General features: G+C 47.1%; 1 protein-coding gene across 1 annotated transcript in view; it reads left to right on the forward strand.

Moving 5' to 3' along the window:
- The window catches only part of bbs9 (Bardet-Biedl syndrome 9), a 161,613-nt gene that overhangs the window by 147,294 nt on the left and 1,660 nt on the right, over window positions 1-12,659 (forward strand). The window lies entirely within an intron of this gene.

Below are 12,659 nucleotides of genomic sequence, written 5' to 3' on the forward strand. Positions count from 1 at the left end.
TGTGACTTTATGGTTAACCAGTGTAGAGTGGCGTCCTTATTCTGGGATGTAAAGCGTATGTATACAGAAGTGAGCTTAAGAGCCAGTCGAGTTAGTGGGGGGTTGGGTTTATTATGACAGATGAAAGTTTGCAATGACAAACAAAAAAATAATTGTTGAGCCCTTGGTCTGTTGGTCTTTGATGAGGCTTTTTTGGTGGGTTTGTAGAGATGTTGTGGACCAGTTGTTGCTAAGTATCACGTTTACATGGTTTTTGAAAGTGACTTTAGATATAAACCAACAGGGGTCTATCTGCATCATTGACATGCTTTGTAGTTGGACTTGGTCCTGTGGTCTTGTTAGCGGACACATGTGGTCCACATACATTAGTGGTTTCTCTTTGGCCTTCGGTCTCTGGGGGTCTCTGGGGATCTCCGGTGCTCTCCAGGGGTGCTTCTGGTTCTTTGAAGGATGTTTCTCCTCAGACTGCTGAGAAAGGCACCCTAAGTGGCCTGCGGCTAGCTCAGGCTAACGCTATCCGCTATGTGCAGCCCGTCTGTCTGAGAAATGACAAGAATCTGGTGCGCCAGGTTTTTTCATCAATAGTGGCTGATAGATCGACTAATAGTCCTATCCACTACACTGTAGCAAAGGGGTGGAGAGGATATATCTTAACTAAGCGATGACAGACCCTCTGCTGTTGAATACTCTGGGTCCAGACTGGGGAGTTCTGCATGGGGGGGAATGTTCACCCTGCATTCCTTTGTCTCGGCCAGTGGCTTTCAGCGAAGCTGACACACAATTGCCCAGTCCTGCCACCCCCACACAGAAATCACTGGGGTCAGCTACCTGTGCACTGTCATCCAAGTCTTTGATGGGATTACAGCAGGGGAATTTTACTGGGGAAAAAATGTGTATTCAACAAAATCTTACTGGCCATTTGAGATTAGGTCTTCAGACCAGTGCATTGATTCTGTTAATATGAAGATGGCTCCATTTGTTTGGTGTGAATTTCACAGCACAAATAGCCAGGAAATCCACTACCTGCATAGCACCAACCTGGTATAAAGCATTAAAGTGAAGTGTGAGTTTTGGTTGAGTAGTTGAATAAAACGCATTGCACTCGGGTGCAAAGAGCTTTCCCATCCTTCTGGATCTGGACCTGTGCTGCAGCTGTTTCTCCACACCGCTGCAACCACTTTAGACCGACAGTGAGCTGGTCAGGCAGCCCTGGGGAAAACTCCAGAAGCAGCTCATCTGTAGGTTCCTCCGTCTGTCTGTCTGTCTGTCTGTCTGTACATCAAGGGCGCAGAAGTCAGGTTGACCATTTTGGCAGACGGTTATGTCACCCTGAAATCCCTACCGTAGGGACGTTCACTGAGAGACTCCCCTGCTACAGGTGCTGTTTTTAAAATGAGAGCCCCCTTCTTCCAGCTTTTGGCGACACACGGCTTGAAAATTTCGTTTTTAAGAGACTGAGCAAACATCACTCATGGTCCTGCGTTCCTGCCCTTAGGACTGGAGGAACTCTGCAAATTCTCCACCGCACGGAACCAGGGTTGGGTTCAGACGACTGCTGCGCACAAAGCCCCTTTTGTTTCTCAGTCGTATCTTTGATTAAAATATTTCCAGACGTTTTCTTGGATAGGTTTTCTCTTTTTGCTTTTCTTCTTTTCTCTCACGTTTCTACATCTGTTGGTCCTCCGGTCATTTTCCTCCACTAGGAAATGGACCGTTGGGCCACTCAAAAACACGTGGGGGGATAAGAGTAGGAAAAGATGGGGTGAGTTACAGCAGAGCTGTCTGACATGAGGATAGCAGTCTTGGTTTTGTAGATTAATGATTCTACATGGTGCAGGTCAATCTCAGTGGTGTTGGTTTAATAGCCTATATGGTCTACATGGTGCAGGTCTATCTCAGTGGTGTTGGTTTAATAGCCTACATGGTCTACATGGTGCAGGTCTATCTCAGTGGTGCTGGTTTAATAGCCTACATGGTCTACATGGTGCATGTCTATCTCAGTGGTGCTGGTTTAATAGCCTACATGGTCTACATGGTGCAGGTCTATCTCAGTGGTGCTGGTTTAATAGCCTACATGGTCTACATGGTGCAGGTCTATCTCAGTGGTGTTGGTTTAATAGCCTACATGGTCTACATGGTGCATGTCTATCTCAGTGGTGCTGGTTTAATAGCCTACATGGTCTACATGGTGCAGGTCTATCTCAGTGGTGCTGGTTTAATAGCCTACATGGTCTACATGGTGCATGTCTATCTCAGTGGTGCTGGTTTAATAGCCTACATGGTCTACATGGTGCAGGTCTATCTCAGTGGTGCTGGTTTAATAGCCTACATGGTCTACATGGTGCAGGTCTATCTCAGTGGTGCTGGTTTAATAGCCTACATGGTCTACATGGTGCAGGTCTATCTCAGTGGTGCTGGTTTAATAGCCTACATGGTCTACATGGTGCAGGTCTATCTCAGTGGTGCTGGTTTAATAGCCTACATGGTGCATGTCTATCTCAGTGGTGCTGGTTTAATAGCCTACATGGTCTACATGGTGCAGGTCTATCTCAGTGGTGCTGGTTTAATAGCCTACATGGTCTACATGGTGCAGGTCTATCTCAGTGGTGCTGGTTTAATAGCCTACATGGTCTACATGGTGCAGGTCTATCTCAGTGGTGCTGGTTTAATAGCCTACATGGTCTACATGGTGCAGGTCAATCTCAGTGGTGTTGGTTTAATAGCCTATATGGTCTACATGGTGCAGGTCTATCTCAGTGGTGTTGGTTTAATAGCCTACATGGTCTACATGGTGCAGGTCTATCTCAGTGGTGTTGGTTTAATAGCCTACATGGTCTACATGGTGCATGTCTATCTCAGTGGTGCTGGTTTAATAGCCTACATGGTCTACATGGTGCATGTCTATCTCAGTGGTGCTGGTTTAATAGCCTACATAGTCTACATGGTGCAGGTCTATCTCAGTGGTGCTGGTTTAATAGCCTACATGGTCTACATGGTGCAGGTCTATCTCAGTGGTGTTGGTTATACACACCATTTGTGTGAACCAGTCCAATCACAGCAGTGTAGATTAATAAGTATATTGTGTGCATGATACAGTCTACTCTCAGCTCTACGTACAAGAGCACATACAAACGCACACATACCCACCCACACGCATATATAGGGTCGGTTTCACAGACACAGATTAAGCTTAGTTCTGGAATAAATTGAGTTATGTATGGAAAATTTCCATTCAAAATTGAATTTTGTCTTGGGCTACATTTAAACTGGCCCATAGTCTTTTTGTTTGTGTGCTTTTGATTCCTATGAAATTGCCCAGTTGTTTGCGGAGAGATGGGCACAAAGAATGACTGGCTCTGACAAGTGTTTAAGCAATATTGTCAGATTTCTTTGGCAGATTTCAGACAGATTGCCTGGTTCACCACAACAAAGAGGTCCTGCAGCTACTGAGGAACAAACAGCAAGGCTGTGGGCTCTGTGTGTGTGTGTGTGTGTGTGTGTGTGTGTGTGTGTGTGTGTGTGTGTGTGTGTGTGTGTGTGTGTGTGTGTGTGTGTGTGTGTGTGTGTGTGTGTGTGTGTGTGTGTGTGTGTGTGTGTGTGTGTGTGTGTGTGTGTGTGCAATGCATACTGTGCAGTAAGTGTGTAAGAGAGTACACTGCCGTGGTGGGATACTTTTTGTACCAGGGCGTAGACAGAGAAAATATCACTGGCAACCGTCTGACCTATCCCACCCCAGTCACACCCTCTCAAGCCACATGCCACTCTGCCTCTCTTTTATAGGATGAACATTTTTTTCTCTCTGTCCTTCCTTTTCTCTCTCACTGTCTCTCTTTCCTTTCCTCCTCCAGTCTATACTCATCCTTTGTTTGAGAATGTCAGTTTCTCTTTGCAGGAAGCAGACCATCATATTTTGTATAGCAGGTTAGAGCAACGCAACATTTACTTGTAGTACCCCATATTGACCAGACTACCACAGCCACAGCTCATCTGCACATGTTTATTTGAATTTTTGTGACGCCCGGCAACCACCAGTGTGTTCCAAAAATGACAGTTGCGCTCTGCACAGACACATTTGGTTCAGATTCCTTTGTAATTCACCTCTGAGCTTCTGCCTGCTAATGGCTCTGTTTGCACAGCAGCAGAGTAGCTTGTGCAAGAGTGCCTTTGGTAAATAAACCACTATTAACTGCTACTATTTGTTTTAAATTATTGGTGTCCATCTTGGGGCTGAATTTGGAATGTCCAATTCGCTATCTGCAACCACAGCCACGTTTATATGTGACCACTATTGATTCAGGAGTGTGTTGATTCAGCTAAGCTTGCACAGACGTAAGTCAGAGGAAGACTTTCTTATGCTGCTTTGACACACAATCCGCAGGTGCCCATATGACCAGTCAGGATGACCAGAGAGTGATGATAAACATGCCCTGAACTGACTCAACCCTTGTATACCCTGGACAGTGCTGTCTGAAATTGGGCCCTATGGCCACAGTCAGCGCTGGCACAGTCCGGATTAAAAGTTAGACCTCACGGTGCCTTAACTGAATGAGCCACCCAGCAGCCTCAGCTGTAAGGTTTCTCAGTCACCAGGTCGAGACCGTAATGGCTGACTGATGAGAGTGGGAGCGAAAACAGATGAGCAGCCTGGTCTTGCTTTTGTTATTCTTCTGTTTCCCTTCCATCTGATCGGAGGCCAGGCCCCAGGTCTCCCGGAGCTGTTGTGCACTTGCTCACATCGGTTGGGATTTCATTCCGACCCGACCGCAGGGAATGTCCCGGAGGGCGGCGGGGTGTTCCGCATCGTCAGAGTGACGCGTGGTGGGGGGGTGGGGGGAGCAGCCGCGACCCGCTGTCTGTGGAGCGGGGGCATGCGTCCCTCTTTGAAATGCCGCTGTCCTTAATTACGCCGGGGCTGAGCTGTTATTGGAGTATGCAGACAGATCAGCCAGTGCATCCTCAAAATCCCCCAGCTCTGGAGCAGTCTGGGACTAAGCAAACAAACAGCTTGCTTTTTTCATTTACTCTTTGACTTCACGCAAACAAACACACAAATCAGGACTGTTTAGTTTCGGAGCTGCGGGCTTTAGTATCAGCGGAGAGATCCTTGCTTTGCCTCGCTTTGGCCCTCACCCAAGCGTCTCGTGCCTTCCTGCCTGGGACCAAGACAAAGATTTTGTGTGATTAACCTTCAAATTGGGAGAATATGTTTTTCAAAACCCTCGGAAGAATTACACAGCCGGATGAAGACTGTATTTATTTATTTTTTTATTGTCTCCGACTCCTGTTTCAGGATCATTTGAGAGCTACGACGTAGGTGGAGTTTTCCAGTTCCTGCTTGGCAGCATTATTGAAACACTTCAACAATGCCTTTACAATGGCCAGTTTAGCAGAAGTCTATTATGAGTTTTTTTTTTATTTCAGACAATTTCCTTCCCCGCACTAGTCACCTGTTTAACCACCAAAAATGAAACAGCTTTTTTTCATTTTCCGTTTTGAAGAAATCTTGGAAAGGCTTACGGCTTTCGTTATTCGATCGGTAGAAATGGCGTGCCGCTTCTGTCTCCTCGTGAAACGGTGCATTTGAGCACTGCCTGCAGATGCTATTCCACTCAACCTCGTTGTCTGGGCGCTAGGCTCAGGACGTGTACCCGTTTCGGGGCAGACGTTTTGGGAGCGTTCCAAGTGTGTGTTTGAATTATAGAGGCCGTCTGTAGCTCTGGGGCCAGGAAAGGCACCGCAAACCGGTCAGCTCTCTGGCCAATGCCAACCCCCTCCCCCGCCTTGACGGTGTCCACACCCCATAGCAACGCCCCCCCACAACCGCCTCATTCCAGGTCAAAACTGTGTTTTCACTTCCTTCGGCGATCCGGCCAGAAGGGCCACCAGAAAATTAGCGGTGGCTTTTCGGCCTTGTGGAAAGCAGCGGTGGAGCCCGGAGTCTAGACGAAGGGCTGGAGTGTGCTTGCGCTAAATTATCTCTGGGGCATCACCATGTCGCCCCAGCTTCTAAACATCCCACTCCTCGCATCACAAGGGATTGACTCTGTCTGCTGCCGCTTATTAAATACACGTCGGTATTGTCCGTTTATTTTACCACTTGCTTACTCACTCACTCCTCCACCTCCGGCCTTTTGGGAGGATTGATTGTTTTATTAACTGGTTTTACTGCTCTGCACTGTGAATGGCCCTAGACAAGCCGATTACATATGATACAGATACTCACACACGTATACACACATGCAGACATACACACATGCCTGTTACGTCAAGCCACAGAGTATACACAGGACAGCTAGCACAGCCTTGCATTGCTGAGAACTGTTAACCTGTAGGACCTGGTGAGTGGATGGAGGCACCAATACACCAAAACCCTGAGGAACCCTGGCCAATGTCTTCACCCTTCTCCAGCATAGGAAAGCCAATGCTGTTACTGTGAGCTACCAGTCCTGGCTATTACTGCTGTTACTAATGCTAATCCTAAAGCCCAAGCTCAGTCTAGTATTGTCTATGCTGTAGAGCTTAATCCGGGTTTGTGGGGAGTGCCTTTATCCATTGAGGGCTGAGAGCTTCTCAGTGTGTGCACTTTACGAAGAATGACAGGCAACAACCGTAAGAAGAAGGAAGGCTAATATAGGAGTTGGAGGAAGAGTCAAGGCCTTGTCTGCTGAAAACATCCAGAAGATTCCACTGCCCCCCCCCCCCCCTGTCCGTGGACACTAGAGGGCGGTGAAAGGGTCAGGCAGCAAGCCCCTGTCTTTCGGTTTAATTTGCTTGATCTTGCACCAGTTCGCCGGTCTTAGGCTCCGCGGCTTTCGGGGATTAAGGGGAATGTTTACACAGCCGTTCCATGTTTCTTAACCAGGCTTCCCAGCTGATGGTGGCTGGTGGTGGAGGGCGTGTGTGCGTGTGTGTGTGTGTGTGTGTGTGTGTGTGTGGGGGGGTCCTTTTATTGCTGGTCTGTGCGCCTGTTTCCTACAGACCTCAAGACCTGTTCACAACCTGTCACGCAATCACCTCCGCCCACCCACCAAAGCGTGCGAGAGGTCCCGGAGGTCGGCCATGGAACGGCCGCAGTAGTTGAGGGTTTGGAGGGGGAGGAAGGCAGTGGGCTCTCCCTGACCAAGCAGGCCGACTCGCGCAAACCTCCCGCATCGGTGCGTTTCAGGGGCTCCAGCACCTTCCCCATGCTCCTCTCTTTTCACCCCTCTTTAGTGACACGGGGCCCATTCCAATCCCCTATTATTCTTCCCTTTTTCCTTTTCTTTTCTCTTTTTCTTGCCCCTAGCTCCACCCATCGGGAGAGGCTAGGAAAAGATGAAAGAAAAAGAAGTAAAGACGGGGAAATCAAGGGAACATGAATTAGGCAAAGGGAATGCCCTTGCTCCTTCAAACGTTAGTTTGAAGTCAGTTACAGGCATAGCAGATGGGGAGAGGTGGAGCCACAGGTAGCTCATTTATACATCAGGCTTTCCAAAAAAAATACTTCCACAAAGGATGTGCTGATGTTTTCTTGCTGAAAGAATAAAGATTGGGACTTCTGCCTCTAGCTCTGAGAAGGGACATTTAAGGTGCTGGAATGTCCTTAAAGATGGCAAACCTCGATTTCCAGGTCAGGAGCAAGGAAAGGAAAGAAGTTGAGAAAAATAAGCGATTGGAATGAGCCCTCTGTCTCCGCAACATGGAGGCCCTTGTTAAATGCGCGACACCAGATGCGTCCCCTAGCACAGAGCTGGCGAAGTGGAGTTGCCGGTATTCATAAAAAGCGGAGATGGGCAGACAGGCAGCCCGCATGGAGGAGAATGCGGGAGGCCTCTTCACCCCCCTGTATTATGACTGTTCTTATCCACAACCTGAAGCAGCACCCGCTCTCCTGCTTTAACAGACCCCAGTCAAGCGGAAAATCTCCACTTTGAAAAGCCGATATGCACATTATCCCCGGGGTAAACCTTGTTTGTTTGCGTTTTCATTTTGTTAGCGTGTGTTTTGTCATGTTTTGTTTAGTTTCGGTTTTAGCCGTTACCTCCGAATGTCCTCGAGCTACGGCATCGACCGGCTAATTGGAGCAAATTGCTAATTTCTCTGAAACTTAGATATACAAATAGTTCCAAATTGATTTGTTAGGCAAGTGATATATGGTGATGGCTGTTTTGCTTTGCAATTATGTCTGTTAGTAATTTGAAGCATTTTCCTGTACACATGTGAAGAACAGCTCCACATACAATCTTTGTTTAGTCTAAAAGGTTGTAGGGCTGGTTAGCCTCTTTTTTATCAAAGTGAAGAGTAAATAAAATCAGTGAGATTTATCACTGACATTCATGAGACACATAGCTGTCCTCAGAACACCCGAACAAGGTAGGTTTCTGCTCAAAAAAGTTTTAAATGCTCTTGAAGTTTCATATGCAACTAGTACTTGCTTACTGAATGTCGGCTTGATTCTGAAGTTATTAGCATTTGTGTGTCAATTACAAGGAAACACACTAATATCAGGAGCTGGATGTAATTACAAACTCATTAGCTTTAATGAAGATGAAAGATAGCTCAGTGTCATTAACTGAGCCTATTTCCCCTAATCTGTCTCAAATCTGGACTAAGACGATGACAACAGTAATGAACATGTTTGGACAGTGTGGCCCAGGCCAATGCCAGTTTATCAAGACTTCCTGCTGCATTCTGATTGACTGCCACAGTTTATCAGAACCTCATGCCGTATTCTGATTGGTTCTGCCACAGTGCATTAGAACCACCTGCTGCATTCTGATTGGATTGTCCTTTACATTTCCGTAAATTTGACTGAAGATATTCACTCCATGTTACAGCTAATCTCCTTTACCTGTGAGATGCTGGTGAGCACCAACACTTCATACTTCAGACACTCTCTCTCACACACACTCACACACACACGCTCTCTCACACACACACACACACACACACACACCCTACACGACTCTGCCCTGCCTTCAGCATACCCTTCCCACCCCTTCCCTGAGGACAGCTGTTGAAAAGTGAGGAAAGGAGATCTAGCCCCCGCTCTGATACCTGCCCTCGTCTGCTGTTAATCCTGGCTCTGCTGAAGGACCCCCACCCCCACACCCCAGCCCCCTGTACTGACAGACTGTGTGTAGGGCCCGGGATTAGCCTTGTCTGTACCTGACAGCAAAGGATTAAGTACTTAGACGTGTGCATACTTCCATGTCCGCTTCCACTTAGGAGCACTGAAAAAATATACACACGCACACACACACGCACACATACACACACACACACACACACACGGAGTGAGGCAGAGACACACACACACCCACATAGGGACAGAGACACACACATGGGGAGGTACACACACACAGACACACAGACACATGGAGCGAGACAGAGACACACACACGCACACATAGGGACAGAGACACACACATGGAGAGATACACACACACACACACATATAGAGACATACACGCAGGCATGCATATACAGTGGCCTGGTCTTGGCTTCACCCTCTCAAGCTCCCATGATTTTATATTTAGAATCAAACAACCTGATTCACGTTTGTCAGTCTTTTCCTTGTAACTGTAAACGGCAGTACACAGGAATACCACCATTGTGAGGCTTCATAAAGTCACAAGTGTTGACAGGCAGACATGTTATATTGTTTTTGCCAACCGTTATCCAGTAAAAATGTAAAACTGTTTATATGTGAGGAGGATAAGATCGACCATCTGCAGCGTGTGCTGGAATGTACCTTTGTTTTTGGGTCTGACGGCGCTCTATTAAGGCAGCTGTGTAATTAAACAGAGTCCCATATGACAGTAATCAGCCTGTTCCTTATCAGTGTTGTTCATAATGGCTACGTCACGAGACTGCTGTGAGCCAGGCCGATACCCAGCTAACTCACAATGTTCTCACAATGCTGCTGGAATGTTTTGTAACATTGCCGCTACATGACAGAAACATTGTGAGAAGGTTTTGCGTTATCTGGGGACAGGTCTACTCAGGAGCTGCCCTCCCACCTCTCCTGGGTCCAGTCCCCCCCCCCCCCCCCCCAGACGCAAAGGTGGCCGTCTGCAAATCCCCTCAATTAACACGCAGATGAGGGCTCAGAGACAAGGGTCTTCTGGTCTTATCAACAAGAGCCATCAGCTCGCCTGGAAGGGGGGTCTGGGGGGGGGGGGGGGGGTTGTGAGGGGAGGCGGTGTTCCTTTGTCCAACTGCAGGCCCTGGTGTCACTGTCTCAATCAACACAGAGAGGAGCACTCTCTCTCTCTCTCTCTCTCTCTCTCTCTCTCTCTCTCTCTCTCTTTCTCTCTTTCTCTCTTTCCCTCTCTCTGTCATTATCTTTCACTCTCTCTGTCTCACTCTCACTAACTCTTTTTCAATTCAATTCACTAAAGCTTTATTGGCATATACTGTATTCAGAAAATATTGCCAAAGCGATTAACAATAGAACAATCAACAATGACGCATAAAAAATATGAAACACTGGAATTAAATGTATAAAAAATAACTACTGAAAAGGATACGTGACCAAACCTATAGACAATACACATTAATTATTGAATAAAAAAAGGACAGTAATAATCTTCTCTCTCTCTCACACACATGGACGCATGCACACACATGCACGCACAGTTACTCTCTCACACACGTGCACACACACACACTCACAGTTACTCTCTCACACAAACACATGCACACGCAGTTACTCTCACACACACACACACGCGCACACACACAGTTACTCTCTTACACACACACACGCATGTGCACACACACCTGTAGAAGGAGCCCAGTCCCCCTTCCTTCGCCTGTGTCACCATCAGCAGCTTTACGCACCAATATGTGTAAAACAAAACGACTACAAATAGCATCTGGCTTTGCCTGTCACAGGGCTCAAAAACATGTTTTCATTCCCTCTACAGCTGCAATTGCTTCCTGCTTATTTAGTGAAAAACACACTTGGCAGCCTGAACACCAGGAACTGCTTAATCATATGGCAAGGGCTTACTGCCTTTTCTTTACCCCTGTTGCATATGCAGTAATGACAAATGGTCTGAAAATATCTGAATTAAAATTTTCTTTGTGATGCTAATTGAGCTATTTGGTCGATCCATTCCGTGACTTGAATTCAGAGCATCATTTAAAGGTTGCGAAAAATGTGTATACATGTGTGTATGTATGCATATGTATGCGTGTGTCTAGTTCATAGTTCAAAACACTCTCTGAAGTATGTGTTATGTTAGCATAATAAACACTGTGAAGAGCAGCCAAATTCCACCTCTTTCATTCCCTCTTTTTACATCTCTTTGCCTCAAACTGTCTCCATGCCTTCTCTCTCTCTTCCTCCCTCTCTCCCTCTCTCCCTCACCCTCTCTCCTTCTCTCTCTCACCCTCTCTCTCACTCTCCCTCTGTTTCCAGGCCTGCTCCTGGCTCTGATATCATAGCTCTTTCAGTGTCACATCTGAAGGCTGATCCTCTAAAGTGTTCTTTTATGATCCCGACACCTCACTTTCCCAGAGGCCTGGCAGGAGACAGGGCTTTAATTAGGCTGCCAGCACAGCGCTCAAGCACCAAATTCAATTTCAAACACACACTCCCTGCTATTTCAAACACACTCCCTGCAAGAGCTATGACCAGCTTGAAATACCATCTACCAGCTGTTTCAAAGCATTAGTTGAGCTGGGAAAGCCAAAACTGTGGCTACCTCTTCAACACCAGCTACCCTCTCTCTCTGACCCCGCCTCTCCTGTCCAGACTGTCCAGTCAGAAGTCCACCATGATCACTCAAACCAAAGGTCTAGTTGTCTAGGAGATGACTGGGTACATGTTACCCTTGGAAAGTAATTTACATATGGAATATAGTAAGGTTGCGCTGACCCCAGGAAGGGTTTCTGCAGTCCCCCAGGTTTTGGTCCATATCTTCTGTCTATCACGCTTGTTCGCAAAACCTTTTGAGGTTGGGTGTAATTCACTAATGTGCTCTGTTATGCATTTAATGTTCAGTGACACAAAATATGCCTGCTTCTGGAGAGCACTCGGTGCATGTGGCCTCAGATGTGAGCTGCCTTACTGTTAGTTCTTACTGCCTGCTGTGATTATAATGGCACAGCACAGTAGTGCATGTTCTTTCTGACCTCTCTGTGTACTGCCGTGAGATGCATGATAAAGAGGGCCAGAGGTATGGAGATACAGCCTGTTGAGTAACTGCCGTTCACAGTGCACACAGTGTCAGGTTCAGCTCCGGCCTCAGCCATGCAGTTACACTGCATCTGACATGCAGTGCTTTGTGGGGACAGATCTGAGATCAGAAACCTGCTCCTGTGCAACTACTGTATGTGTGCGTGTGTGTGTGTGTGTGAGAGAGAGAGAGAGAGAGAGAGGGAGAGGGAGAGGTGTATGTACATGTGTGTGTTCATGTTCTTTTGTGCCTGTATGCATGTGTCTGTGTGTGTTTTCATGTTCTTCTGTGCCTGTATGCATGCGTGTTTGTGTGTGTGTGTGTGTGTGTGTGTGTGTGTGTGGTGAGGTGGGGGTGGGGCATGAGAGCTTCTGTGGTGAGAGGTGCAGTCAGAATGTATATTTGTTATTTGGCTGTTGGACAGCTCCATACTATACTGCTGAAACAGGGCTCTGGCAGCGTACGTCTGACAATGCTGCATTGGCACTTTTG

The sequence above is a fragment of the Conger conger genome, chromosome 1 (assembly GCF_963514075.1).
Source record: "Conger conger chromosome 1, fConCon1.1, whole genome shotgun sequence".
NCBI classification, from domain to species: domain Eukaryota; kingdom Metazoa; phylum Chordata; class Actinopteri; order Anguilliformes; family Congridae; genus Conger; species Conger conger.